The sequence below is a fragment of the Oryctolagus cuniculus genome, chromosome X (assembly GCF_964237555.1).
Source record: "Oryctolagus cuniculus chromosome X, mOryCun1.1, whole genome shotgun sequence".
NCBI classification, from domain to species: Eukaryota; Metazoa; Chordata; class Mammalia; order Lagomorpha; family Leporidae; genus Oryctolagus; species Oryctolagus cuniculus.
The window spans coordinates 69,076,407-69,104,267 of record NC_091453.1 but is presented as its reverse complement, the minus strand read 5'-3'; the positions used below and the strand labels follow the sequence as shown (position 1 = coordinate 69,104,267).

The 27,861-nt window shown below is 39.1% G+C and overlaps 1 pseudogene; it reads left to right on the top strand.

Moving 5' to 3' along the window:
* The first annotated feature begins 1,176 nt into the window (after window positions 1-1,176).
* Window positions 1,177-4,113, top strand: LOC100345371 (tyrosine-protein phosphatase non-receptor type 12-like; annotated as a pseudogene).
* The last annotated feature ends 23,748 nt before the right edge of the window (window positions 4,114-27,861 follow it).

The following is a 27,861-nucleotide window of genomic DNA, read 5'->3' as shown; positions in this document are numbered from 1 at the left end:
TAGTCATCATGCCTCTCTAAGAATACAAAATTTTCTATAGCCAAATAAATGGAATTCAAGATCATTATCTTAAGTGAAATAAGGGAATGGCACTGTGGCATAGTAGGTTAAGCATCCATCTGCGGCATGCACCCCATATGGGTGACAGTTCGAGTTCTGGCTGCTCCTCTTTCAATCCAGATCACTACTAATGTACCTGGGAAAGCAGTAGAAGATGGCTCCAGTGCTTGGGCCCCTGCACCCATGTGCGAGACCCGGAAGAAACTCCTGGCTCCTGGCTTCGGATTGGTCCAGCCATTGTGGCCATTTGGGGCATGAACCAGCAGATGAAAGACCTCTCCCTCTGTCTCTCCCTCTTTCTGTCTGTAACTCTACCTCTCAAGTAAATATATAAATATATATATATATATATAAGTAAAGTGAAATAAGCCAGATACAGAAAGGCAAATACTGTTTTTTTTCCTCATATGTGGAAGTTTAAAAGCAATAAACAATCTGAACTTAGAACAGAAATTACTAGAAGTCGGGAAGGATGAGGGGCCACAAAGGGAGGATGGACAATGGTAATAAAATTATAGTTAGATGTAAGCAACAAGTTTGATGTTCCAGCATACAGCGAGGTAACTAGAGTTTACTATATATATTATATTTTGTGTAAAGAACTGAAAGATAGGAGCTGGTAGGATCCAAATACAAAGAATAGGTAAGGAAATCGAAAGGGTAGTTGCCTGATTTGCTTGGTTTACATAGTATGTGTATGTTGAAGTATTGCACTGTATCCTATACAAATGTACAAGCATCACATGTTGATAAAATTATTTAACTGAAATAATTTCAGAAAAAAGTATCCGAAGATTAAAAATTAAGAAAAGATTAAAAAAGGAACTAAATGATGAAACCAAAGAGCAGAAATAGATTGGATTAAAAATAAGATCCAAGTATAAGCTGTCTGCAGGAGAAACACTCATAATCAATCATACAAATACATCAAAAGTAAAATATTTTTTCAGCAGTAACCATGAAAAACTTAGTGTAAATACTATGAGACAGAAAAAGCAGCACCCCTGACTTTGACGAAGGAGAGTGCAACCTGACTAACAAAGGAATGGTGGTGTTAAAGTTGGCACTGGGTCATAGAATCCCTTTTCTCAAGATGGTCACAAAGCAGGCCAGCAATTAAGAAGATTGTCTACCAAATATAGCATAGAAAAGATTTATCCTGCAAACACTGGCAGCAGGGAGGAGAAGAAAATGTTAAAATGAACAAATACAAGGACACAATACCATTTGATCACATGGAATTAAGTTGACTTTAAAGACTGCTTCTCAAGATTCAACCTATATCAATTTAATTTTTTACTAAGGGTATTTATCTGTCAGCCAAAAGCATATGTGACAACCCAAGTGGCTTTAACAAACACAGTAATAGATTTTTGGAGGATGATGTGGAAGTACAATGTTGCAGTCATTGTGATGGCCTGTTGAGAATTTGAGAAGGGAAGGAAAAATACAAATGCTCTTGCCCTTTGAATGGGGAGGATCCTATAACATTTGCAATGTTTAAAATTCTCTGAAGATGAACAAGCAAAAACAGACTATTTCATTCAGAATTCGTATTTGAATTTCAAAATGAATCTTGTAGGCTATTAGTCATTATGTGAACTGGCCAGATCATGATACTCCTTCATCATCTAATTATATTGTGGATATGAAAAGCTTAATGGGGATATACAAAGAATATGAAGACACTCCCATTTGTATTCATTGAACTGGATGTGGAAGAACAGGTGCCATTTGTGCTGTAGATAATATGTGGGATTTACTAAAAGCTGGGAAAATACCAGAAGAGTTTACTATATTTGATTTAATACAAGAAATGAGGACACAAAAGCCTTCTTCAGTACAAATGAAGGAGCAATGTGAGCTTGTTCGTAGAGATATCACTCAACTACTTGAGAAAATAACTACAAAGCTATGAAATTCATGGAGTATGGGAATTTGAAGTGAATTAAATTAATGCTTAAAATATGTCTACTCTATATGTCATGAAAAACAAGTTTCTCCTCCAAAACCACCTAGATCCTGTGGTTGCCTTATAGAAAGGGATACTATGGGGGCTGGCGCTGTGGTGTAGTAGGTTAATTCTCTGAGGTGCCGGCATCCCATATGGGCACCGGTTCTAGTCCTGGGCACTCCTCTTCCAATCCACCTCTGCTATGGCCTGGGAAAGCAGTAGAAGATGGCCCAAGTCCTTTGGCCCCTGCACCTGTGTGGGAGACCCAGAGGAAGCTCCTGGTTCCTAGCTTCAGATCAGCGCAGCTCTGGCCATTGCAGCCATTTGGGACTGAACCAGTGGATGGAAGACTACTCTCTCTGCCTCTACCTCTCTGTAAAGGAAGATCTTTCTCTCTCTCTCCCTCTCACTGTGTAACTCTACCTCTCAAATAAATAAATTTTTAAAAATCTTAAAAAAAAAAGAAAGGGATACTATGGAAGAAAATACTGCAATCACCAGAACATCATCCAATGTCACCCATCTTGACATCTTCTTCCCCTTTACATTTTCCTTTTTTAATTTTTACTTATTTTTATTATTATATTATTTTATTTAAAATGGAGGGAGAGAGGAAGAGAGGGAGAAAGGGAGAGAGTGAGAGAGAAAGAGAGAATCTTCTCTTCTATCCATTGGGTTTACTCCTGAGTCTTTAACAGCTGGGGCTGGGCCAGGCCAAAGCCTGGAGTCAGGAACTCAGTCTCGATCTCCCATGTGGGTGGCAGGGGCCCAAGTATTTAAGCCATCATCTGCTATCTCCCAGGCTGCACATTAACAGGAAAGCTGGAGCTAGGAGCAGAGCCAGGACTTGAACCCAACCACTCTGGTATGAGGTGAAGTCATCTAAAGCAGTGTCAATCACCATACCAAATGCCCTTCCCCCTTTCAACTTTCCCAGCAGTCAATATTGTGTGGCAGGAGAATGCCAGATAGCATCAAATGTCAGTGGTGCACATGGTTACATCAGAATATTCAACAGAGCTCAACAGAAACTATTAACAGACTAACAGATCTTCAGCTATTGAACAGGTAGATAAAAATTTGGAACAAAATATAAGGTTTGAGGTTAAGAGGGTCCCTCTTCAAGATAGATGAAAAATTTTTTATGGAAACACACTCTAGAATTGGGGACATGTGGTTAAAATTAAGTTGGCTTCAACTTGTATCATCATTTGAGCTGCAAGAATTAAGTTCAGGGAATCTAAAAGTTGGTGATATTTCTCAGAATTCTCATGAGGACTGAAGTGCAGCACAGTCAAACAGAGCTCCAGTTACTCCACCAGAAAAATCACAGAATTCAAGTACACCTCCACAAGCAGACCACTTACCTCTTGATGCGAGACATAAAATGTGGTCATTTCATGCACCTGAAAATGGCATACTCATACTTGATGCATCTGAGGGCAAATCCTCAGATAGCCACTATCAAACTAGGAAAATTGAATTTAAGACCACGACCTGTGAAAGTTGAAACCAATGATCCTGTGGATCACCTTAACTGTTCACCTTTATTCTGAGCACCTCTCATTTTACTAATCTGCTTTACTCAGGTTTCTTGGACTCCCATGGCATTGTGATCAAGAATAAAACTAGTATTTCAACAGCAAGTGCCACAGTTTCTGTTGAAATTAGCACTGAAAACATTTCTACCAAGAAAGAGGCATCGATGTCTATTGCTAGACATAATATTGCAGGAACAAAACATTTAGGTGCTGAAAAACAGTGTTGATGTTAGTGAAGATCCACCTCCTCTCCAACCTGATAATTCCTGAATCTTTTGTATTAGCAAGTGAACAGAGTATACCTACAAGATCCAAATGAAGTGAACTTCAAAGTCAGGAACAGTTTGAACAAAACAGTTTGAAGGCTTGATAACTTCTGGAAATGCAAACTGTGATCATCCAGGAAGAGATATGGACACAGAGACTTGTACAGAATGTCCATCTACTTTCAGTGTCAAGAAAGATCAAATACCAAAAAGTCCAACAGAAATCATAAATATTGGTTTTGTTAATCATTGTGGAAAATCCAAAGGCCTAAGAGTTCCGCCTTCAGAATAAACATGATTCAGGCAATTAAAAGACACTTTAAATTATACTGGAAAATTCAGGTGTCACAAAAAAGCCGTATTTACAGTATCCCATATTTAAAATGTGGGACTAATAGCACTGTATATTGTTGCCTTAAGATTTTTTTTCTACCTACCATATACTACACTAAGGAAAACATTATATATGATTTATTTTGTTACTTCAAATATTATTGTCTTAATGTCCCTTATCCCTGTTATATGCTGCTTGTAGATGTTAATATTTTAACAATGTTATGATAAATTGAATTTAAAGACTACTGTTTTGCTGTTTTATCATGTATGCATTATTTTCTATGTGTACAGAGCAAGTAGGTGTATAATTTGATAAAGCTACAGTCATAAAACATTATTAACATGATGTAAGTAATTTCTGCATGGTCTAAATCTTTGTGTACTGTATTTGTAAATTTTTTGCCTTGGAGTTCTAGAAAATAGTTTCTGAATTTGAAAATTGCTGGATTCATGCAGCCAGCATTGCAGATTATCAGAGACCAAAGATTGTAATAATAATACTTTGTGTAAACTGTTTTTTTTTAAAGTTTTATTTATTTATTTATTTGAAAGACAGAGTTACAGAGAGAGGGAGAGACAGAGAAAGGTCTTCCATCCTCTGGTTCACTCCCCAGATGGCCTCAATGGCTGGAGCTGCGCCTATCTGAAGCCACGAGCCAGGAGCTTCTTCCAGGTCTCCCACGTGGGTACAGGGGCCCAAGGACTTGGGCCATCTTCTACTGCTTTCCCAGGTAATAGCAGAGAGCTGGATCAGAAGTGGAGCATCTGGGACTTGAACCAGTGTCCATATGGGATGCCAGCACCGCAGAAAGCGGCTTTACCTACTATGCCACAGTGCTGGCCCCTGTGTAATCTGTTAACAAAACATTGATTTTAAAGCTGGGCATGTGGCCTAGCCATTGAGGCTGGTTATGATACCTGTATCCTGTATCACAGTGTGTTGGGTTGGCTCTTGCCTCAGGCTCCTGATTCCACTTTACTGTCAATGCATACCCTGACAGGGAGCAGCGACAGCTCAGGTTATTGTGCTCCTGCCACCCATGTGAAAGCTGTGTATTGAGTTCCCAGCTCCCACCTGTGTCCTGGCCCATGCCCATCCACTGTGGGCATCTGGGAAGGGAAGTGAACTAGTAGATAGGAGTGCTCTCTCTTTCTCATTCTCTCTCTCCCACTCACTCTCAATTTTTTTTTTAAAAATTATCATCCTAATTGGTCTTATTTTCATTTTGTCATGAAGATTCAGTAAGTGCCTTGGAAAAATATTGAATTCTCTTAGTTCATGTGTGTTACTTTAATATTTTAACTCAACTGGGATTAGAATACACCTAAAATATATGTACATTTTGGGATATCTGACCTGTCATTAAAATACAAAAACAATTTTATAGTTAAAAGTAACTTGTGGCCGGCACCTCAGTTCAATAGGCTAATCCTCCACCTAGCAGCACCGGCATACCGGGTTCTAGTCCCGGTAAGGGCGCCGGATTCTGTCCCGGTTGCCCCTCTTCCAGGCCAGCTCTCTGCTGTGGCCCGGGAGTACAGTGGAGGATGGCCCAAGTGCTTGGGCCCTGCACCCCATGGGAGATCACGAGAAGCACCTGGCTCCTGGCTTCAGATCAGCGCGGTGCCGTGGCGGCCATTGGAGGGTGAACCAACAGCAAAAGGAAGACCTTTCTCTCTGTCTCTCTCTCTCACTATCCACTCTGCCTGTCAAAAAAAAAAAAGTAACTTGTGCAGCTGACACATATTAGAAAATTTAAAAGCACTCTACTAAACAATCTATGAGTTAAAGAAGAAATCAAAATGGAAATTGGAAAAATATTTGAGAAGACGTAAAGTGAAGACACAATATATTGAAATGCATGTGAGCTACCTAAATTAATTATTAGATGCAATTTTGTAACTGTAAATATCTGTATTAAGGGGCTGGTGTTGTGATGCAGCACGTTATGCCACTGTCTGACACCATATAGGACAGAGCATTAGTTTGAGTCCAGGCTGCTACACTTCTGATCCAGTTTCCTATTAATGTACCTGGGAAGGCAACAAAAGATGGTCCAACTGCTTGGGGTCCCTGCGACCCAAATTGGAAACCAGGATGGAGTTCCTGGCTAATGGCTTCATTCTGGCTCAGCCTTGGCTGTAGTGACTATTTAGGTTAGGGATTGAACCCACAGATGGAAGACTCTCTCTCTCTCTCTCACTCTCACTCTCTCTCTCTAACTTGCTCTCTCTTTTAAAGATAAATCTTTAAAAATATCTATATTAAAAAAGAAGACCTTAAAACAGTAGTCTAATCTTCCCATTTAAATCACTAGAAAAAGAAGAGCAAACTAAACATAAAGCAAGAAAAGAATAACAATAAAAAATTAGAGTGATAACTAATGAAATAAGGAATATAAATACAATAGACAATGAAACTATAATTTGGTTCCTTGAAATAAATTTTTATTTTTCCAATTTTAATTTATTTACTTTCCAATTTCTTGATGTAGGCACTGAATACTATAAACTTTCTTCTTAACACTACTTTTGCTGTATCTCATAAGTTTTGATATGTTGTATTGTCTTCATTTGCTTCCAGAGTTTTTTGGTTTCTCTTATGATTTCTTCAATGACCCACTGTTCATTCAGGAGCATGTTGTTCAGTCTCTATGTGTTTGCACATGTTCTAGAGGTTCTTGAGTTGTTGATTTCTAGCTTCATTCTGTTATGGTCAGAGAAGATGCATGGTATGATTTTGATGTTTTTGAATTTGCTGATACTTGCTTTATGGCTTAGTATGTGGTCTATCCTGGAGAAAGTTCCATGCAGTGCTGAGAAGAATGTGTATTCTGCAACTGTAGGATGAAAAGTTCTGTAGATAACTGTTAGTTTCATTTGATCTATAATGTTGATTAACTCTATTGTTTCCTTGTTGATTTTCTGTCTGGTTGATCTGTCTATTGCTGAAAGTAGAGTATTGAAGTCCCCCAATACTACTGTATGGGAGTCTAAGTCGAAGTCTCCCTTTAGATCTATTAACATTTCTTTTAAATAGCCAGGTGCCCTGTAATTAAGTGCATATACGTTTATTATAGTCACATCTTCCTGTTGAATTGATCCCTTAATCATTACATAGTGCCCTTCCTTGTCTCTTTTAACAATTTTTGTGTTAAAGTCTATTTTTTCTGATATTAGGGTGGCTATAGCACCTCTTTTGGTTTCTGTTACCATGGAATATCTTTTTCCACCCTTTCATTTTCAGTCTGCAGGTATCCTTGTTGGTGAGATGTGTTTCTTGTAGACAGCAAATAGATGGGTCTTATTTTTTAATCCATTCAGCCAGTCTGTATCATTTAACTGGAGAGTTGAGGCCAATTACATTCAAAGTGATTATTGATAAATAACGACTTGGCCCTACCATTTTCCCACAACTATTCTTATTGTTTACCTTGGATTTCTTTTGTGCTTTTACTGGGAGATTTTCTGCCTTCACAGTCTTTCATAGTGATGATCGTGTTTCTGTGTTTCTCTGTGTAACACATCCTTAAGTATCTTTTTTAGGGCTGGATGAGTGTGACAAATTCTTTAAATTTCTGCTTGTTATGGAAGGTCTTTATTTCACCTTCATTCATAAATGAGAGCTTTGCAGGGTCCAGTATTCTGGGTTAAAAATTTTTTTCTCCTAAGACTTGGAATATATCCTGCCATTCTCTTTTAGCCAGTAGGGTTTCTAACAAGAAGTCAACTGTGAGCTAATTGGAGATCCTCTGAAAGTAATATGGCATTGCTCTTGTGTGCATTTTAGAATCTTTTTTTTATGTTTGACTGTACAAAGTTTGACTCCATGTGTAGAGTGGAAGATCTTTTCTGGCCATGTCTATTAGGAGTTCTTGTGTGCTTCCTGTACTTGGATGTCCCTCTCTTTCTCCAAATTAGGGAAATTTTCTGTAATTACTTCACTAAAAAGGCCTTCTAACCCATTCTCTTTCTCCCTGCCTTCAGGAACTCCTAAGACCCTTATGTTGTTTTTTTTAAATAGTATCTCATAAATCTTCAACACTTTTTAATTTTTCTAATTTCTTCTTATTTTTGTCAAGAAACTCCACAAGATCAAAACAAACAACCCACTTAAGAGATGGGCCAAGGACCTCAATAGACATTTTTCAAAAGAGGAAATCCAAATGGCCAACAGACACATGAAAAAATGTTCAAGATCACTAGCCATCAGGGAAATGCAAATCAAAACCACAATGAGGTTCCACCTCACCCCAGTTAGAATGGCTCACATTCAGAAATCTACCAACAATAGATGCTGGAGAGGATATGGGGAAAAAGGGACACTAACCCACTGTTGGTGGGAATGCAAACTGGTTAAGCCACTATGGAAGTCAGTCTGGAGATTCCTCAGAAACCTGAATATAACCCTACCATTCAACCCAGCCATCCCACTCCTTGGAATTTGCCCAAAGGAAATTAAATTGGCAAACAAACAAGCTGTCTGCACATTAATGTTTATTGCAGCTAAATTCACAATAGCTAAGACCTGGAACCAACCCAAATGCCATCAACAGTAGACTGGATAAAGAAATTATGAGACATGTACTCTATAGAATACTATACAGCAGTCAAAAACAATGAAACCCAGTCATTTGCAACAAGATGGAGGAATTTGGAAAACATCATGCTGAGTGAATTAAGCCAGTCCCAAAAGGACAAATATCATATGTTCTCCCTGATCAGCAACAACTAACTGAGCACCAAAGGGAAACTTGTTGAAGTGAAATGGACACTATGAGAAAGAGTGACTTGATCAGCTCTTGTCCTGACGGTTGATGTACAATGTAATACTTTATCCATTTTAGTATTTTTTTTGTTCTAGTACCATTGGTTGAACTCTGTAATTAACACACAATTATTCTTAGGTGTTTAAATTTTATTGAAAAGTGATCCCTGTTAGGAATTTGGAAAACATTATGCTGAGTGAAATAAGCCAATCCCAAAGGGACAAATACCACTTGTTCTCCCTGATAGGTGACAACTAACTGAGCACCAAAAAGGAAACCTGTTAAAGTGAAATGAACACTATGAGAAACGGTGACTTGATCAGCCCTCACCCTGACAGTTGATGAGCAGCTTAATATGTTATCCCTCTTAGTATTTTTTTGTTTGTTCTACTTAATACTTTTGGTTGAATACTGTAATCAATACAAAATTCTTCTTAAGTGCTGAAACTTAACTGAAAAGTGATCGCTGTTAAATATAAGAGTGGGAATAAGAGAGGGAAGAGATGTGTAATTCGGGACATGCTCAAGCTGACTTACCTCAAACGGTAGAGTTAGAAACATACCAGGGGATTCCAATTCAATCCCATCGAGGTGGCATGTACCAATGCCATCTCACTAGTCCCAGTGATCAATTTCTGTTCACAATTGATCGTAATGATAGGACTAAGAACCAAAGGGATCACATAAACAAGAATAATGTCTGCAAATACTAGCTGATAGAATAAAAAAGGGAGAGAATGATCCAACATGGGAAGTGAGATACACAGCAGACCCATAGAATGGCAGATGTCCTAAACAGCACTCTGGCCTCATAATCAGCCCTTTAGGCATGCGGATCCAGCTGAAATGCCCATGAGAGTATTTCAGGCATGGAAAGCCAAGACACTCTGCGGAAAAAAAAAAACCTAAATGAAAGATCTCCACGAGTGAGATCCCAGTGGAAAGAACAGGCCATGAAAGAAGGAGGTACCTTTCTCTGAAGGGAGGAGAGAACTTCCACTTTGACCATGGCCTTGTCTAAATATGATCAGAGTCGGTGAACTCAGGGGGCTTCCATAGCCTTGGCAACTCATGACAAGAGCCTAGGGTGATTACTGAGGCCATAAACTAGAGTGTCAATTTGTTAAGTCAACAACAGGAGTCACTGTGCACTTACTCCTCATGTAGGATCTTTGTCCTTAGTGTGCTGTACATTGAGATTTAATGCTATAACTAGTACTCAAACAGTATTTTTCACTTTATGTTTCTGTGTGGGAGCAAACTGTTGAAATCTTGACTTAATGTATGCTAAACTGATCTTCTGTATATAAAGAGAATCGAAAATGAATCTTGATGTGAATGGAAGGGGAGAGGGAGTGGATAAGGGGAGGGTTGCGGGTTGGAGGGACGTTATGGGGGGAAACCATTGTAATCCATATTCTGTACTTTGGAAATTTATATTCATTAAATAAAAGTTAAAAAAATTAATAAATAGTATCTCATAAATCTTCAACACTTTTTAATTTTTCTAATTTCTTCTTATTTTTGGTCTGACTGTAAAATTTCCATAGATTTGTCTTCTAACTTTCATATTCTTTCTCGGCTTCACTGAGTCTGTTGCTAAAGATTTCCACTGCATTTTTTATTTGATCTACTGAATTTTTCATTTTTATTATTTCATTTTGATTTCATTCTAGTTAAAATATCACATTCATGTGAAATATATTCATTCATGTCATGTATGGATTTCTTTAATTTGTGGATTCGCTTCTGATTACTTCTAAGTAATTCTATAATCAATTTTTAAAATTCTGTTTCCAGCATTTCTTCAATCTTTTCATCTTCACATTCTAGTATTGAAGTGTTGTGTTCATTTGTGGGCATCATGTTGTCTTCTTTATTCTTGTTTTTTGAAATTCTGTTTATATTTTTAGGCATTTGTGGAGATACTTGGTTGTTGTTTTTTCCCCTTTGATGACTTTTATCTATGCCTCTGTGGCTTAGTGGAGTGTCTACTCACTTCAGTAAATATCCAGAGGCATGTACTGGGTGTGTCCAGGGAACTCTGTTCTGTGTTCCAGGGTGAGGGAAGTATCCAAGGTGACACCCAGATTGGGAATGGGTTATCTCTGTTTTTCATCAGAGGGGAGGGTTTGATCAGCTCTGTCAGCCTGGTCTCATGCTCACCTCCTCTCCTCCAAGTAGACCATTGCGTGGGTGCTAGCCCCACTGGGTGCAATATTCTTCCAGAACCACATGAAGGATCTGTGCAGTCCTCAATGTGAGCATGGATCCTGCATTAATGAACCTCCTCGGGGAATCAGTGAGCCCCGAAACACCCACAGCAACTGCCCAGAGACCCAGCTACATCCTGTGCCCTCAAATGTAGCCACAGTGTTTTCAGAATCCCAGCACACAAGACTCCCACAGTCAAATGCACCCAGCCTCCTGTCAATTCTCCGAGCCAGACTCAAGCATCTCCTTTCAGCTGGTTGTTAGGGTGTGGACACAAGCTGTTGAATATGGTTCTAGCCCTCTCTCAGCTGGTTACATAATGCCTTTGTTGGATGGTGAGGGAGAGAGAAACGTGCCCCTCCATTTTCCTCTAGGTTAGCAGGTACATTGTCCCCATAGGGCTTTATGCCACACTCACACCAGGCTCTCCTCACAGCTTTATTGCCATTGGCCGGGGCTGCTGCAGTCTGGACTCATCTCATTCTGCAAAGCTGGTGCTGAGGCTCTCGGCTGCTGTGACTCTGTGTTGTGTCCGTGTTCATCTTGCGCATCCACACCCTCCACACAGGTCTGCAGTGTTCCTCTAACTTGCGTGGAGTTTCCACTGCAGTTTTCTCTCTAACTCTTCTCTGAGATTGCACTCTCTCCACTTTTTAAAATTTATTCCCTTAGCCTAGAGCACTAAGCCCCCTCCCTATTCTGCCATCTTCCCACTAGCAGAATAACAATTCTTATGCTATGTGAATATAATTATGGCTAGAGATTACTAAGCATGAAATTAAACATTCATAATAATTACATAGGTCTTTTTCATTATATTTATAAGTAAAATATATGAGAGTTCTATTTTCATCATAACACAAGGTGCTCTAGCAGTTTATTTATCTTATTTACTCTGTTTCCTGCTATGAAAATTTACTCCATTGTTCTATACTGACTTATTCTTGATGACTATGTTGATTTCTACAGTTGGAAAGGTTTTGGTCCCCAAAGTTCCACTAATCTTGTTGCATTGCCTCTTTTATTTTTTTCAAAAAATTTTAACTTTTATTTAATAAACATAAATTTCCAAAGTACAGCTTTTGGATTACAGTGCCCCCCCATAACTTCCCTCCCACCCACAACCCTCCCATCTCCCGCTCCCTCTCCCATTCCATTCACATAAAGATTCATTTTCAATTATCTTTATATACAGAGGATCAATTTAGTATATACTAAGTAAAGATATCAACAGTTGTTGCATTGCCTCTTAACATTATAAATAAAATCAATTGATGTTTCCCAACGTGGTATCTTACTATAATAAGAGAAGACATATCTATAAATTAGTGGATCTTCATATATGATTTTTACTTGCACTTGATAATTCTCACTTATTATAGATAAGAATCTTCAGAGGTCAGCATTGTGGCATATTAGGGTAAGCTGCCACCTGTGACATCATGATTCCATATGAGTGCTTGTTCCAGCCCTGGCTGATCCACTTCCAATCCAGCTCCCTGCTAATGTGCCCAGGTAAGTGTCAGAAGATGGCCTAAGTTCTTGGGTCTCTGCACCCAGATGGGAGACCTAGATGGAGTTCCAGGCTCCTTGTTTTGGTCTGGCCCAGTTCCAGTCATTGTGGCCACCTTTGGAGTGAACCAGCAGATGGATCTCTCTCTCTCTCCCTGTCCCTCTCTGTAACTCTGCCTTTCAAATAAAATAAACAAATCTTTAGATATAAAAAGAAAAAAAGATGGTTCAAAAAGCTAATTCCACCTCTAGGAGTTGTGTGATATTAAAGGCTCAAACAATAATTAATCTAAATACAGCCTCTGCCCTAAAGAGAACCCATTGATGTGAATAAATCCACAGAGATCAAACCACAGGAAACAGGATTTAGTCCTTGAGCACTTCAGCATCTAAGGGTTTTGATGTACATAGTGATTTGAATGGTGCTTGCTGCTCGTTGAGGAAAAGGCACAGCTTACCTTATCTTCAATTTAATTTTTTTCTTTTTTTAAAGATTTATTTGTTTATTTATCTTTTAAAGATTTATGTATTTGTATATTTATTTGAAAGGCAGAGTTGCAGAGAGGCAGAGGGAGAGAGAGAGAGAAAGAGAGAAAGAGAGAAAGAGAGAGAGAGAGAGAGAGAGAGAATCTTCCATCCACTGGTTCACTTCCCAGATGGCTGCAATGGCCAGAAATGCGTCAATCTGAAGACAGGAGCTTCTTCCAGGTCTCCCACATGGGTGCAGGGGCCCAAGGACTTGGGCCATCTTCTACTGCTTTCCCAGACCATAGCAAAGAGCTGGATGGGAAGTGGAGCAGCCGGATTGGAACTGGTGCCCATATGGGATGCCGGCACTGCTAGGTGGCAGCTTTACCCACTACACCACAGCGCCAGCCTCCTTCAATTTAATTTCACTTTAAGCTTAATTTAGGTGATATTCCAATTAAGCCTAGAATCAGAAATAGAAATAATGTAATAATGTTACATTGCCTTTGTGCCATCTACCCTTTCATTTCTTTGGTGCTTCAGGCCTCCAGAATCATTGTATACACAAGACAACAGGACTACATTTCTGCTTTTCTCTGTCTCATCCAAGGAAAAATTATGACCCTAAAATTTTTGGGACTTTTTTTCTTTCTAGAAGCATTCAGGAGGCAGTTTTCTCAATTTAAAAGAAAACTTGTCTAAAAATTAAATGAAAAAAAAAATTGAAGTTTTGTCTTGTTTAACACATACAACACAAGCAGTTGCTGAGAAATTTTGGTCTAAATCAATGATATAATATATTTTAAAGATTTATTTATTTATTATTTATTTATTTGAAAGGCAGAGTTACAGAGAGGCAAAGGCAGAGAGAGAGAGAGAGAGAGAGAGAGAGAGAGTCTTTTATCTGCTGGTTCACTCCCCCAATAGCTGCAATGGCTGGAGCTGGGCCTATCCAAAGCCAGGAGACAGGAGCTTCCTTGGGTCTACCATGCAGGTGCAGCGGCCAAGCACTTGGGCCATCTTCCACTGCTTTCCCAGGCCATAGCAGAGAGCTGGATCAGAAGTGGAGCAGCCAGGACTGGAATGGGTGCCCATATGGGATGCCAGTGCTGCAGGCAGCGGCTTTATCCGCTACACCACACTGTAATGATTTTTGTCAGTGCTATAATGAATAAAAATCTAGACCTTAAAATCATAAGGCTTTGAGTGAAAATCACTATATTTTGGGGTTCGAGGAACTAAAAAATCAAGCCAGATTTGAAATGTTATAGTACAAAGCATAACTTATATAAATTGGTTGGAAATTATTAAATCTTCAAATATCTTTCTGTTCAGTCATGTTTACTCAATGAAAAAAATAAAGGTCCAGTAATATCTCATCCTCCAGATCTTACTCCACAGCTTCATTTTGCCTTCTGATATTTTTGTTTGATTTGGTTTTGCAGTAATTATTTTCCAAGTTTTCGAAGAGACACTGCAGTTCTTTTAGCTTTTGGAATTATTGCATACAGTAATGGCAGGATAGGTCAATCAATGCATCACAATTATAGATATTTTGATTTGAATGATAGAAGGTATGTGATTTCACCCAAGAGTTAAATTAATGTTTAAGGCAATGCACATAGCATGGCAGTGATCAGAATTTGTGTATGGCACTTTTTTTTGTAGTTGTATTTGGTAAATTTTCATTGTTTTTAAAAGTATATTGTTTGTCTATATTTTACTCCTAAGAAGTATGACATTGTGAGAAAGCAATAAGATTCGACATCTTGCTTTATTTGATTTTTAGCCATTAATTTTTCACCCACAATTTATATAATCACTTAAACATGCATGTTAGTGACATAGATAACAAAAATAGAGTCTTGCCTCCAGCACTCTATGTCTGGACAACATATTGTCCTAAATCAATGCCAGGCTTTCCTGAATTACTTTTTCTTTTGCTGCTGCTGCTGCTTCTTCTTCTTCTTCTTCTTCTTCTTCTTCTTCTTCTTCTTCTTCTTCTTTTGACAGGCAGAGTGGACAGTGAGAGAGAGAGAGAGACAGGGAGAAAGGTCCTCCTTTACTGTTGGTTCACCCTCCAATGGCCACTGCGGCCAGCGCACCGCGCTGATCCGAAGGCAGGAGCCAGGTGCTTCTCCTGGTCTCCCATGGGGTGCAGGGCCCAAACACCTGGGCCATCCTCCACTGCACTCCCTGGCCACAGCAGAGAGCTGGACTGGAAGAGGGGCAACCGGGACAGAATCCGGCGCCCCGACCGGGACTAGAACCTGGTGTGCCAGCGCCACAGGTGGAGGATTAGCCTAGTGAGTCGCGGCGCCGGCCTTCTTTTGCTTCTTAAATAGAGAAAATCAGGTTGATAAAGCTGCATATTTGGACAAATATGTGGCTGTGTCATGAATGCATGTATGCTAGGCCAGGGTAGCTCATATCCTATGAAGATTTGTAAAATCACCCATCAAGCAAGCAGTTCAGATTGCTTTATGATAGCTTTAGCAATTAGGAGAAATATGATCAAAAGTACCTCCCCATGATCCCAAAGGAAAATTTAAAAGATTCAGTGTCCTCTGGTGTTAAATAAGGTATCTGCAAAAAAGAATTGATCAGATGAATATAACATTACACTATTGTATTTGGCACATGGTTGCCAGAAGAATGCATTTTATGAAAAGTCTACCTCACATTTATTTAAAAAATGAACAATATTTTTCAGTTTACTAACATTGTAACAAACATCCAATTTACACACCTTGCTAGGAAATGTTAAACACTCAGATTTCAAAGTCAATGGTGCAGTGAGAAGAGTATGTGGAGTTAAATTAAGAATTAATGAAAGCGGGGCCGGCGCTGTGACACAGTGGGTTAAAGCCCTGGCCTGAAGCGCTGGCATCCCATATGGGCACCAGTTCGAGATCTGGCTGCTCCACTTTTGATCCAGCTCTCTGCTATGGCCTGGGAAAGCAGTAGAAGATGGCCCAAGTACTTGGGCCCCTGCACCTGCATGGGAGACCGGGAGGAGGCTCCTGGCTCCTGGCTTCAGATCAGCGCAGCTCCAGCCATTGTGGCCAATTGGGGAGTGAACCATCGGATGGAAGACCTCTCTTTCTCTGCCTCTCCTCTCTCTGTGTAACTCTGACTTTCAAATAATAAATAAATCTTTAAAAAAAAAAGAATTAATGAAAGAAAGAAACATGTATTATTCATTTCGATATCCACAACATTACAAGGCTGGCACATATCAGGCATCAAATAAAAAACATGTGAATGAACATCAATAAATATCTCCCTCTTTCTGTGCTTTGGTTTCCTCATCTGTAAAACTAGAGAATTGTATGAGCTACTTTTACTTATTTTTAAAAGATTTATTTATTTATTTGTAAGTCAGAGTTGCAGAGAGAGAGAGAGAGAGAGAGAGAGATCTTCCACCTGCTGGTTTACTCCCCAAATGGCTGCAATAGCAGCTGGAGCTGGGCCTATCCAAAGCCAGGAGCCAGGAGCTTCTTCCAGATCTCCCATGTGGGTGCGGGGGCCAAGCACTTGGGCCATCTTCCACTGCTTTCCCAGGCCATAGCAGAGAGCTGGATCGGAAGTGGAGCAGCCAGGACTTGAACCAGCACCCATATGGGAGGCCAGCACTGCAGGCGGTGGCTTTACCCAATACGCCACAGTGCTGACCCCATGATGAGCTACTTTTAACTGTAAAAATTCCTTATAAGTAGATATAACCTCATCTCTCATTTTTCCTTCAAGGTGCTCAGAAATTTTCTTCTCCCTCATCAGAGCTAACAACAAATTATCATGATCTGCTGCATAATTACTAAATAACAGGACAAGTTCTCTCCAGGAGAGACTTACAGACCTTAGAGCAAATTTACTTTATTAAATTAAAAATATTAAGTCAAAAATGCTTAGTTATTAAAAGATTGCTAAAGATTTAGATAGGGCTCTCACCTGAGCTTGATCATGCAGGCACTCTGATCTCAGATTTCAAAATTCGCAGAACTGTGACAAGTGAATGTTTGTTGTTGAAACTACCTAGCATATAGTAATTTCATTGTAATAGTTTGAACTAAGGTATATTTCTTTTGTGGAGGGTATGCTATATTCCAAGTATGGTAGTAGGCATTAGGAATAAAATGTTGAAAAAGACAGCCACCATAACTGTTCTGATGGACCCTACATTCTGGTGAAAGAGAAATCCAAAACAAACAAGTAAATTTGTAAAATAATTACAATTTTAGTGTGAGAAGAATAAAGACAGACATAATGTGAACTGGTACTACCTAGCTTGACTGGGGTGGCCCAGGAGGCCCTAACTGGGAAGCTCACTTTGAGGGAGATGGGATCACACTTGAGAAGAGTAGAGAGAAGCAGTGTTCTAGGAACGACAAGTGGAGAGGTCTTAAGAGAATTGGGGGGGGGTGGATTTTTTAAGTCTACTGAAGTACATGAGAACAATATCAGTGGAGTTGGAAGAAATGTATACAGAATGAGGATAAAGAGGTCACAGTTATATCTCCATGTTGGAGGAAATGGGTAACACACATTGTGGTATCCAAAATATTTTAAGGCTGGAATGCCATATACATCAACTAATCAGAATGAACTTGGGTCATAGCTTTGACACAATGTATCAAAGCTCTCTGCCCCTGCGTTAGAACCTTAGTTGATGACATATGGGGAAATCTGGGAGTTCCTATGGTGAGACTATAGATGAGGGAGAGAGCATTTTTTTTTAAAAAAAGATTTATTTATTTATTTTAAAGGCAGAGTTACAGAGATGCAGAGGCAGAGAGAGAGAGAGAGAGGCTTTCCATCGGCTGATTCACTCTCCAAATGGCTGCAATGGCTGGAGCTGGGCCAATCTGAAGCCAGGATCCAGGACTCCTTTTGGGTCTCCTGCATGAGTAAAGGGGCCAAGCACTTGGGCCATCCTCACTGCCTTCCCAGGCACATCAGCAGGGAGCTGGATCGAAAGTGAGGCAGCTGAGACTCAAACCGGTGTCCATATGGGATGCTGGCACATCCCACAGAAGCAGCCCCAGTACAGACATTTTAATGGTATCAATTCTCCCAATCCGTGAGCCAGGAATATATTTCCATTTTTCGTGTGTCCTTGATGATTTCTTTCATCAAAATTTTTGTAATTTTCATTCTAGAGATATTTTCCTACTTTGGTTAAATGTATTCCAAAATACTTGATTTTTGAAGTTTTTGTGAATGAAATTTTTTCTTCATTTCCTTTTCAATGAGATCACTTTTGGTGCATAAAGATGCTATTGTTTTTTGTTTGTTGATTTCATATTTTAAGACTTTATTGAGCCGGCGCCACGGCTCAATAGGCTAATCCTCCTCCTGCAGCGCCGGCACACCGGGTTCTAGTCCTGGTCGGGGTGCCGGATTCTGTCCCGGTTGCCCCTCTTCCAGGCCAGCCCTCTGCTGTGGCCTGGGAGTGCAGTGGAGGATGGCCCAGGTGCTTGGGCCCTGCACCCACATGGGAGACCAGGAGAAGCACCTGGCTCCTGGTTTCGGATCAGTGCGATGCGCTAGCCGTTGCGCGCCCGCCGTGGCGGCCATTGGAGGGTTAACCAATGGCAAAAGGAAGACCTTTCTCTCTGTCTCTCTCTCTCACTATCCACTCTGCCTGTCAAAAATAAAAAAAAAAGACTTTATTGAATTGATATTTCACTTCTAATAACTTTTTGGTAGAGTCTTTAGGTTTTCATGTACAACATCATGTCATCTGCAAATATGGATATTGTTACATTTTCCTTTCCAATTCTGATGCCCTTTCTTTCTTTTCTTTCCCTAATTCTTCTTGCTAAACTTCCAATACAATATTTACTAAGAATGGTGAAAATGGACATCCTTGTCTTATTTCAGCTCTGAGTGGAAATGCTTTCAGCTTTCCCCCATAAAACATTTAGTGTTTCCCTCATTTCGTGGATGAAAAACTGAGTTCTATAAATAAATTGATGATTACTGAAGATTAACCCTTCTTTTAAAATAAAACACTGGAGTAATAATGAATAATGATTTTTGAGCATACACTCTGATCCAGACAAACTTCTAAGTCATTCACGTGGAGACCCTATTTGATCTTCACAAAACACCATGAGGAAAGGAAGGCACGCTGCCTCCAGAGCCTATCTTCTTTTTTCTCATTCATCTCTCACTTATTGTTGCTTTTAATTAAGGATGTATTTTTAATCCGTAAGGCAACCATGAAAATACAGCGCATAATACATTAAAAGAATGTTAACTATTTGAAGAGAAATATACTCACTTGATTGGACCAATGTATACATGTACCGAAACATCAAGTAGTACTCCATAAATATATACAATTTTTATGTGAGTTTATGGAAATTTTAAAAATGTTAAAAAGATATTTCTAAGAAGTGAGTAGATAAAATAAAATTGAATTAAAAATGTAATAAGCCAAGAGAAGATAGCATAGGAGGGGCAGAAATATATGAAATCATATGGGAAAATAGTTAACAAATACAAAAATGGTAGAGCTAAAAACACATTATCAATCATTGTGATAAATGTTCATGGATTAACTATTCCAGTTGAAAGGTATCAATGGCTGGCTGAATTTAAAAATCCTCAGGTATATTCTAATTTATTTTTTATTTTTTATTTAGTAAATATAAATTTTCAAAGTACAGTTTATGGATTACAATGGCTTCCCCCCCCATAATTTCCCTCCCACTCACACCCCTCCCATCTCCCGCTCCCTCTCCCATTCCATTCACATCAAGATTCATTTTCAATTATCTCTATTTACAGAAGTTCAATTCAGTATATATTAAGTAAAGATTTCATCAGTTTGCAGCCACACAGAAACACAAAGTGTAAAATACTGTTTCAGTACTAGTTATAACATTACTTCACATTGGACAACACACTAAGGACAGATCCCACATGAGAAGTAAGTACACAGTGACTCCTGTTGTTGACTTAACAATTTGACACTCTTGTTTATGGCGTCAGTAATCTTCCTAGGCTCTATATTCTAATTTTAACATGAGCTGTGCTTCATGTTCTATATTTTAATGTCTACAAGAGACATGAAAATGTTTCCATGTTCTTATTTGCCCAGATAATCAATTAGATCTCTACTCTTTCATGTGTGTAAATTTAGTTCAGTATCTTCATTTTGAAATGCAATAAGCCCTATTATTTGTCTTATAATTGTGTTGAGTAGAGTAATTATTAGAATTCTGCTGTTGCTACTGTTTTTTAGTATCAATGACACTGGATTCCTTTCTTACAAATAACTTCTGCCCATACTAACATAGTGATTATAGACACAGAGCCCATACTCTTAACCATTAGACTCTACTGCCTCCCATAGTAGATGTCATGATGCAGCCTGGCAAATAATTTGATTCTAGAGTCAAAGAGATCTAAATTGATATTTCAAGTTAGGGGACTTACTAATTGTATGTCCTTGGTAAAATAAACTCTCTGTGTCTCAGTTACCACACCTGTAAAAAGAGGATAATAGAAGTGAGTGAGTGGCGCAGCAATTAAGACAATGGTTGGGATATTTGCATTCCATATCAGAGTGCCTGGATTTGAGTCCCAGCTCAGCTCCTGACTACAGCTTCCTGCTAATGTGCACCCCATGGGGCAGCAGGTGATGGCTCAAGTACTTAGATCCCTGCCCTCTACATGAGAAACCTCGATTCAGTTCCTAGTTCCTGATTTTGGCTTGAAATCTTCAGCTGCTATGGACATTTATGGAGTGAAATAGCAGTTGGAAGATCTCTCTTTGTCTTTCTGCCTTTCAAATAAATAAAAATAATTGTGTAGACAATGTATGCAAGTATATGGATAATAGTAGCTGTTCAATTAAACAATAGCTATTACATCATTAAATAAATATATCAGAAGTTTTTCTTCCAGATTGCATGAGGACAGCACTGATTCTCTTGATCTGGGGAGCAGATAAAGAAGAGGTTTGCAAGAATTTTGCTGTGGTCTAGTTCTCTCTTAGAAAGCAGCAAAATGTGCTTAGGACTTGTGATTAGAAGAGCGGTCTTGCTTTTCAGAATTTTCTAGTGTTGGCTCCATATGGCTTTGTGATTTTTGTTCTGTTTTGTTGTTTTTGTTATTTTTGTTTTGGCAACAAAGAGAGATCTGAGTTTGAAAAAAATCTTAGATATAAAAACAAATGCACAAGTGATGAAAGAATTATATAATGAACATTGTCAGAATTAAAACTTTTGTGAATATTAACCCAATTTAAAGAATTTAGGGGGCCAACACAGTGGAGCAGCATGCTATGCCACTGCCTGTAATGTTCACATAGAATTTGGGTGCCTGTTCAAGTCCCAGCTGCTCCACTTCCTTTCTAGCTCCCTGCTAATGTACCTGGGAGAGCAGCAGAGGAAGGCTCGTGTGCTTGGGTCCCTGCCAGCCATGTGGGAGATCCAGAAGGAGCTTCATGTTCTTGACTTAAGCCTGGACCAGCCCTGGGCATCGCAGGCATTCAGGGGGTGAACCAGAGGATGGAAGATCTCTGTATGTTTCTCTCTATAGCTCTGCATTTCAAATAAATAAATAAGAGCGTTTGAATAGATATTTTCCAAAAATATGCAAATTGGTAACTGGCACATGAAATGATTCAGAACATTATTAGTTGTTAGGGAAATGCAGATGAAAAGCACAATGAGAGAGTACTTCACATCCACTAACATGGTTATAATAACCATTTTCAGAAGGAAGATAGCAAATGTTGGTGAGGATGTGAAGATATTAGAATTATCACACTTCGTTTTTTTTTTTTTAAGATTTATTTATTTACTCGAAAGTCAGAGCTACACAGAGAGAGAAAAAGAGGCAGACAGAGAGAGAGAGGTCTTCCATCTGCTGGTTCACTTCCCAATTGGCAGCAAGAGCCCGAACTGCGCCATTCCGAAGCCAGGAGCCAGGAGCTTCTTCCGATCTTTCACATGGGTGCAGGGGTCCAAGGACCTGGGCCTTCTTCCACTGCTTTCATAGGCCATGGCAGAGAGCTGGATCAGAAGTAGAGGAGCCGGGACTCAAATTGGTGCCCGTTTGGGATGCTGGCACCACAGGTGGCGGCTTTACCCGCTACACCACAGTGCCAGCTCCAGAATTCTCATACTTTGAAGTACTGAATGTAAAATGGTACAGCTGCTGTGGAGAATAGTTTGGCATTTCTTCACAATATTAAGCACAGAGTTATTGTGTGACCCAACAATTCCACGCCTAAGTATATATGACAAGAGAAATGAAAACGTTGTTTGACTCATACCAGCCAAAATTTGTAAAAACCACAAATGCCCATTAACCAATGAATGGGTAAACAGAATGTGGTCTATCCATATAAAAGAAAAATTGCTTGAACATAGAAAAGAATGAAGTACTGGTACATGCAACAACATGAATGAACCTTGAAAAACTTGTGTCGAGTGAGTGCACACTGTCACAAAAAGGCACATATATTATATTTCCACAATATTAAATGTCCAAAATATGAAAATATATATGGAGAAAGAAAGTGGATTAGTGCTTGCCTAGGGCTGGGGTGGTAGCTGGTGGAGAAATGGGGAGTGACTGCTAATGGAACTGATTTCTTTTTAAAGTGATGAATTCATTCTAAAATTAACTGCAGTCATGATTACACAACAATACATAATAAAAAAAAAACATTGAATTGCATTCCTTAAACGGGTGAATTGTATAACTGTGAATTTTATCTCAGTGAAAACGTATACATACACAAAGTATTTGACTATACGATAGGCCTCTGATTAATAGCTGCTATTAAAATTTCCTGGCTGGTGCCGCAGCTCACTAGGCTAATCCTCCGCCTGCGGCGCCAGCACCCCGGGTTCTAGTCCCAGTCGGGCCACCAGATTCTGTCCTGGTTGCTCCTCTTCCAGGCCAGCTCTCTGATGTGGCCCGGGAGTGCAGTGGAGGATGGCCCAAGTGCTTGGGCCCTGCACCCCATGGGAGACCAGGAGGAAGCACCTGGCTCCTGGCTTCGGGCCAGCGCGCTGCGGCCATTTAGGGGGTGAACCAACGGAAGCAAGACCTTTCTCTCTGTCTCTCTCTCTGTGTAACTCTGTCAATAAATACATAAATAAGAAAGAAAGTTCCTGATACTGGGCCATTTTGCTTTCGATTTACTCCACTGTTAGACTATAACTCTTCTCAATTCTGAAACATCCTGAGTGTCCTGGAATTCAATATTTTAGAACATTGAATTTCTTCACAACGTTTGTCATAGTGCTTTGGTCACTGCCAGTATTTAGTCTCTCAACAGAAATTACTGTTTTTTGAAAGCTAGTGCTTCAAGAGAGAGAGGGAAGAAAAATTTTAAATCTGAGTCCCCAAAAGGCACTCTAGGCAGAAACTATTTGTTTATAGATTTAAGATGATAATCAGGAGACAATAATCTTGGTAAACACCTTAACTCTATCTTTTCCTCTTTTCCGTGTTACATTGTTCAGAGAAATATACTATGTACACTGTACTACAGGAACTTGATAGTTTTCCAAGCAGTTTCATAGACAACAGCTTAACTTTAGAAATAGAGCTTCTGAAAATTATATCAAAATACAATGCAGAATGCACAAAACACCCTAACATGTAGTAAATGAATGGAAGAATAAATGTTTCAACAACGCGTGGTTGTATCAACATTCTTAAATTAGGACACGAAGACAGAAACAACTCGTACATTGCATTCTGCCTGGAGAAAAGCTGTGGACTGAGTGGTGATGAAATGCAAGGAATCTAGGACTTGTTTCTCCATTCAGCCCCCCGGGGGAAGACGATGCTTCAACCAGCCGCTCAGGTATTACAGTGCCTCTCGCGTCTATTTCTTCAGTGGAGATGGGTCAAGAGGATTATCCCATGTTAGTGTGACTTTGTTACTTAAATAACCAAACTTCAGTTCTCTCTCCTTACCTTGGTACTGGTTTTGCCAGAACTACTTCTAGAAATAATGGTTAAAAGTATAATATTTAGAGGGGCTGGCGCTGTGGCATAGAGGGTAAAGCCTGCAGTGCCAGAGTCCCATATGGGCATCGGTTTGAGACCCAGCTGCTCCACTTCCCATCCAGCTCCCTGCTATGGCCTGGGAAAGCAGTAGAAGATGGCCCAAGTGCTTGGGCCCCTGCATCCCTGTGGGAGACCCTGAAGAAGCTCCTGGATCCTGGCTTCAGATTGGCGTAGCTCAGTCCATTGAGGCCATTTGGGGAGTGAACCAGCGGGTGGAAGATCTCACTTTTTGTCTCCCTGTCTCTCTCTCTTTCTCTCTCTCATGATGGTTTACTTTTTGGGAAAAGGTATTTATTGATATAAATAACTTAAGAAAAATTCATATATATGCACACTTATATGAATATATATGTATATATAAAATATATATGTAATATTTGTAATCATATGTGTTTTACATATACATATATATTCATATACATACAAATCATTAATGCTTTTTAATTTTGATCAATTTGAATTAAATTCTCAAAAAGTCTCTTGTGATCGAACCAAGTTAGATAGTGTACTAGGAACCTCTGATAGAGCACCTAGCTGGTATCTGAGAAAACAATTTTTAACTTCATTAATCTCATATAATCTCACATGTGATATAAATAGGACTATTATCTCCTTGCTATAGATGATATAAAAGAAGTTCAGAGTGCTTGAGCAGGATTATATAACCTGAAAATGATAGAGCTAGCAATCAAGTCCAGGTCCAAATCTTGTGTTCATTCCATTATACTTAGAATATGGTTCTCTACTCTGGCTGCATATTTTAATCACCTTGCACTTTCAAAAATATGTCTATTCTCAACACAGTTCAGTCAAATATGAAACTGGAGTGGGGTCACTGAATATTATTTTTAAAACTGTTCAAGTCATTTTCATGTACAACCAGAGTTGTAACCCCAATTAGTCCAACTCCCTTGGTTAGCAGATCTTGATAACCTCTAATAAGAAATGGGCTTCCTACTGAATGTGACCTTTCTGTCTCAAAATTAGATGATCAAATAAAGATATTGGCAAAGCTATAAAAGTGGAATTATTTAATATGCAAATATTTAGTATAGAAAAGTGTAGGATAGAACTTTTCCCTAGACTATTTTTTTCTACCAAAATCAAAGATGGAAAATAAATGGGCTCTGAAGATCAGGAAAGGTTAACATTAGGAAGGACAATTGGGATGGGGTTAAATATTATTTCCATTTGAGAAATAAGGTACTGCAATAACTTTTGTCAAACCTAAAAAGAAATAGATTCAAATCCCACCTCACTTTGTAATCCTGAGCTCCAAACACAGGAATTGAAAGGATATAGAAAATAATCATTTCCAAAGTATTCAAGTTATTATTGTTCATGGAGGCGCTGCTGTGGGTGGTTGGAGATAGGAGATTTCTTGAATCTTAGCTACTGCATTAGAGATTTTTAGACCTATCTGTTTTACCCATAATGCTCAAAATCCTACAATTAAAATTTTGACATTATCAAATATCTTGTTTAAGTATTAACTTTACAAAATATGGTTTGAATTATCATAGCCTAGCAGGAACTGTAAGAAAAATGTTTGAAGTTCTAACATATCTTTGCTCAAAGGGGAGGTATGAACCTGCAAAGGAAGATGTGAGCAGGATGTTTAGGGAAACAGGCCACCTCTGCTTTGGGATGTTGGTGTGCATCAGTATGAGAGACGAGGTAACTCATTGGCAGGATGAATTGAGGCAAGTGTAACGAGTTGAGCCAGAGGTCAGGAAGTTCAATAGGCTTTCCTCTATACTTTTGATTTGTTGATTGATTTGAAATTCCCGGAATATTAAGACATGTGTATTCAAATGTAAGAATAATATACCTAGCAAGACCAAATACAAATCATTTTTGATTGATCACCTGTGGAGATTATTCATGCCCTATAATCAAGAGTTGATTCAAAATAGTGCTTTCTTCTTTACTTAGTGTATACTAAGTTGATCTTCTGTATATAAAGATAATTGAAAATGAATCATAGGCCGGCACCACGGCTTACTAGGCTAATCCTCCGCCTGTGGCGCTGGCACTCCGGGTTCTAGTCCCGGTCGGGGCGCCGGATTCTGTCTTGGTTGCTCGTCTTCCAGTCCAGCTCTCTGCTGTGGCCCGGGAGTGCAGTGGAGGATGGCCCAAGTCCTTGGGCTCTGCACCTGCATGGGAGACCAGGAGGAAGCACCTGGCTCCTGGCTTTGGATCAGCGCAGCACGCCGGCCGTAGTGGCCATTTAGGGGGTGAACCAACGGAAGGAAGACCTTTCTCTCTGTCTCTCTCTCTCTCACTGTCTAACTCTGCCTGTCAAAAAAAAATGAGTTGTGATGAAGAATGGGATGGAGAGGGAGTGGGAGATGGGATGGTTGCGGGTGGGAGGGAGGTTATGGGGGGGAGGAAGCTCTATAATCCAAAAGTTGTACTTTGGAAATTTATATTTATTAAATAAAAGTTGAAAAAAATAGTGCTTTCTTTAGGCTATGAAAACCTTTGTACTCATATTTGAGTATAGGTATTTTATTGCTATAAGAAATTAACTAAGACAATTGAATGGATTTACATAGTTGGTGCTGAGGGGATTGGGAAGCTGCCCACCATCATTCTCTACTCAATTGTTCCCTGTAGTCCTCCCATATTGAGAATAGCTTTGTCATTAGGACTATACTAGAGGTGTCTTCTCTAACATATCCCTTGGATAAATTATATAGGCTATGTGTTCGTTTTAAAGAGATTGCCTACTAAGATGGAAACTGATGTCAAATCAGACACGGGAGTGAGTCTGTGGAGAAATAAGAAAAATCAAAAAATAATAAATAGGATATCACAGAATTTCAGAATTGAAAGGAATCTTTGGGTTGATATCATACAATTTTCTACCCTGGGCAGAAATGCTCTCCATACCATACCTGTCAAGTAATTGTCTAATCTTTGCTTGAATACTTGTAGGAATATGAAACCGCCCTTTCCACTAAGCACTGAAAGTTTAATGTCCAATTAGGAAATCCTCTCCATTTCTAAAAAAGTTTAAAAGCTCAATATTGGGTCACAGATTGGGGGAAAAAGGTTATACGTGACAGGTTACCATGCTGAATAGTAAAGGACACTATTTTCTCTACATCCTCAGCAAAGAGTCCACTAATACGAGGGATTTGGTCTAGATGATGGAATTTGGGTAGGTTAAGTGTAAAGAACACTAGCTGAAAATGAATTTACACACTGGTTTGAAGTGAATATGGCCCACAATGCAAATTATCCCTATCTTTCCTGGTGGAAAGTTACGTGTTCGTGTTTCTGCTTATTCTTTGTTTCATTAGTGAGGGCTTACCCTACATTATGTTAAAAAAAAAAAAACACCTAAAAGTGTAGCAAAGCAACAGACAAATTTCCATATTATCAGATGTGAAAAGATGGGAAACCCAATCTGGAAGCAGTTTCTCAAGGGAGTTTCTAAAAATGCTTTGAGGAGTGGAAACAGTTTTATTAGCATATTACATCCCAAGGCAACAATTTTGAAGGGAATAGTATTCACTGAGATATAATACCCATGTATTTTTGTTTTCTAATGTATACATATATCAATTTTAATTGGTATATAATAATTGTGTGTATTTATGGGGTGTTATTGATATATATGCATATGTAATAGAGTAATAATTGGATCAGAGTAATTGGTATATCCATCACTTTAAATAGTTATCATT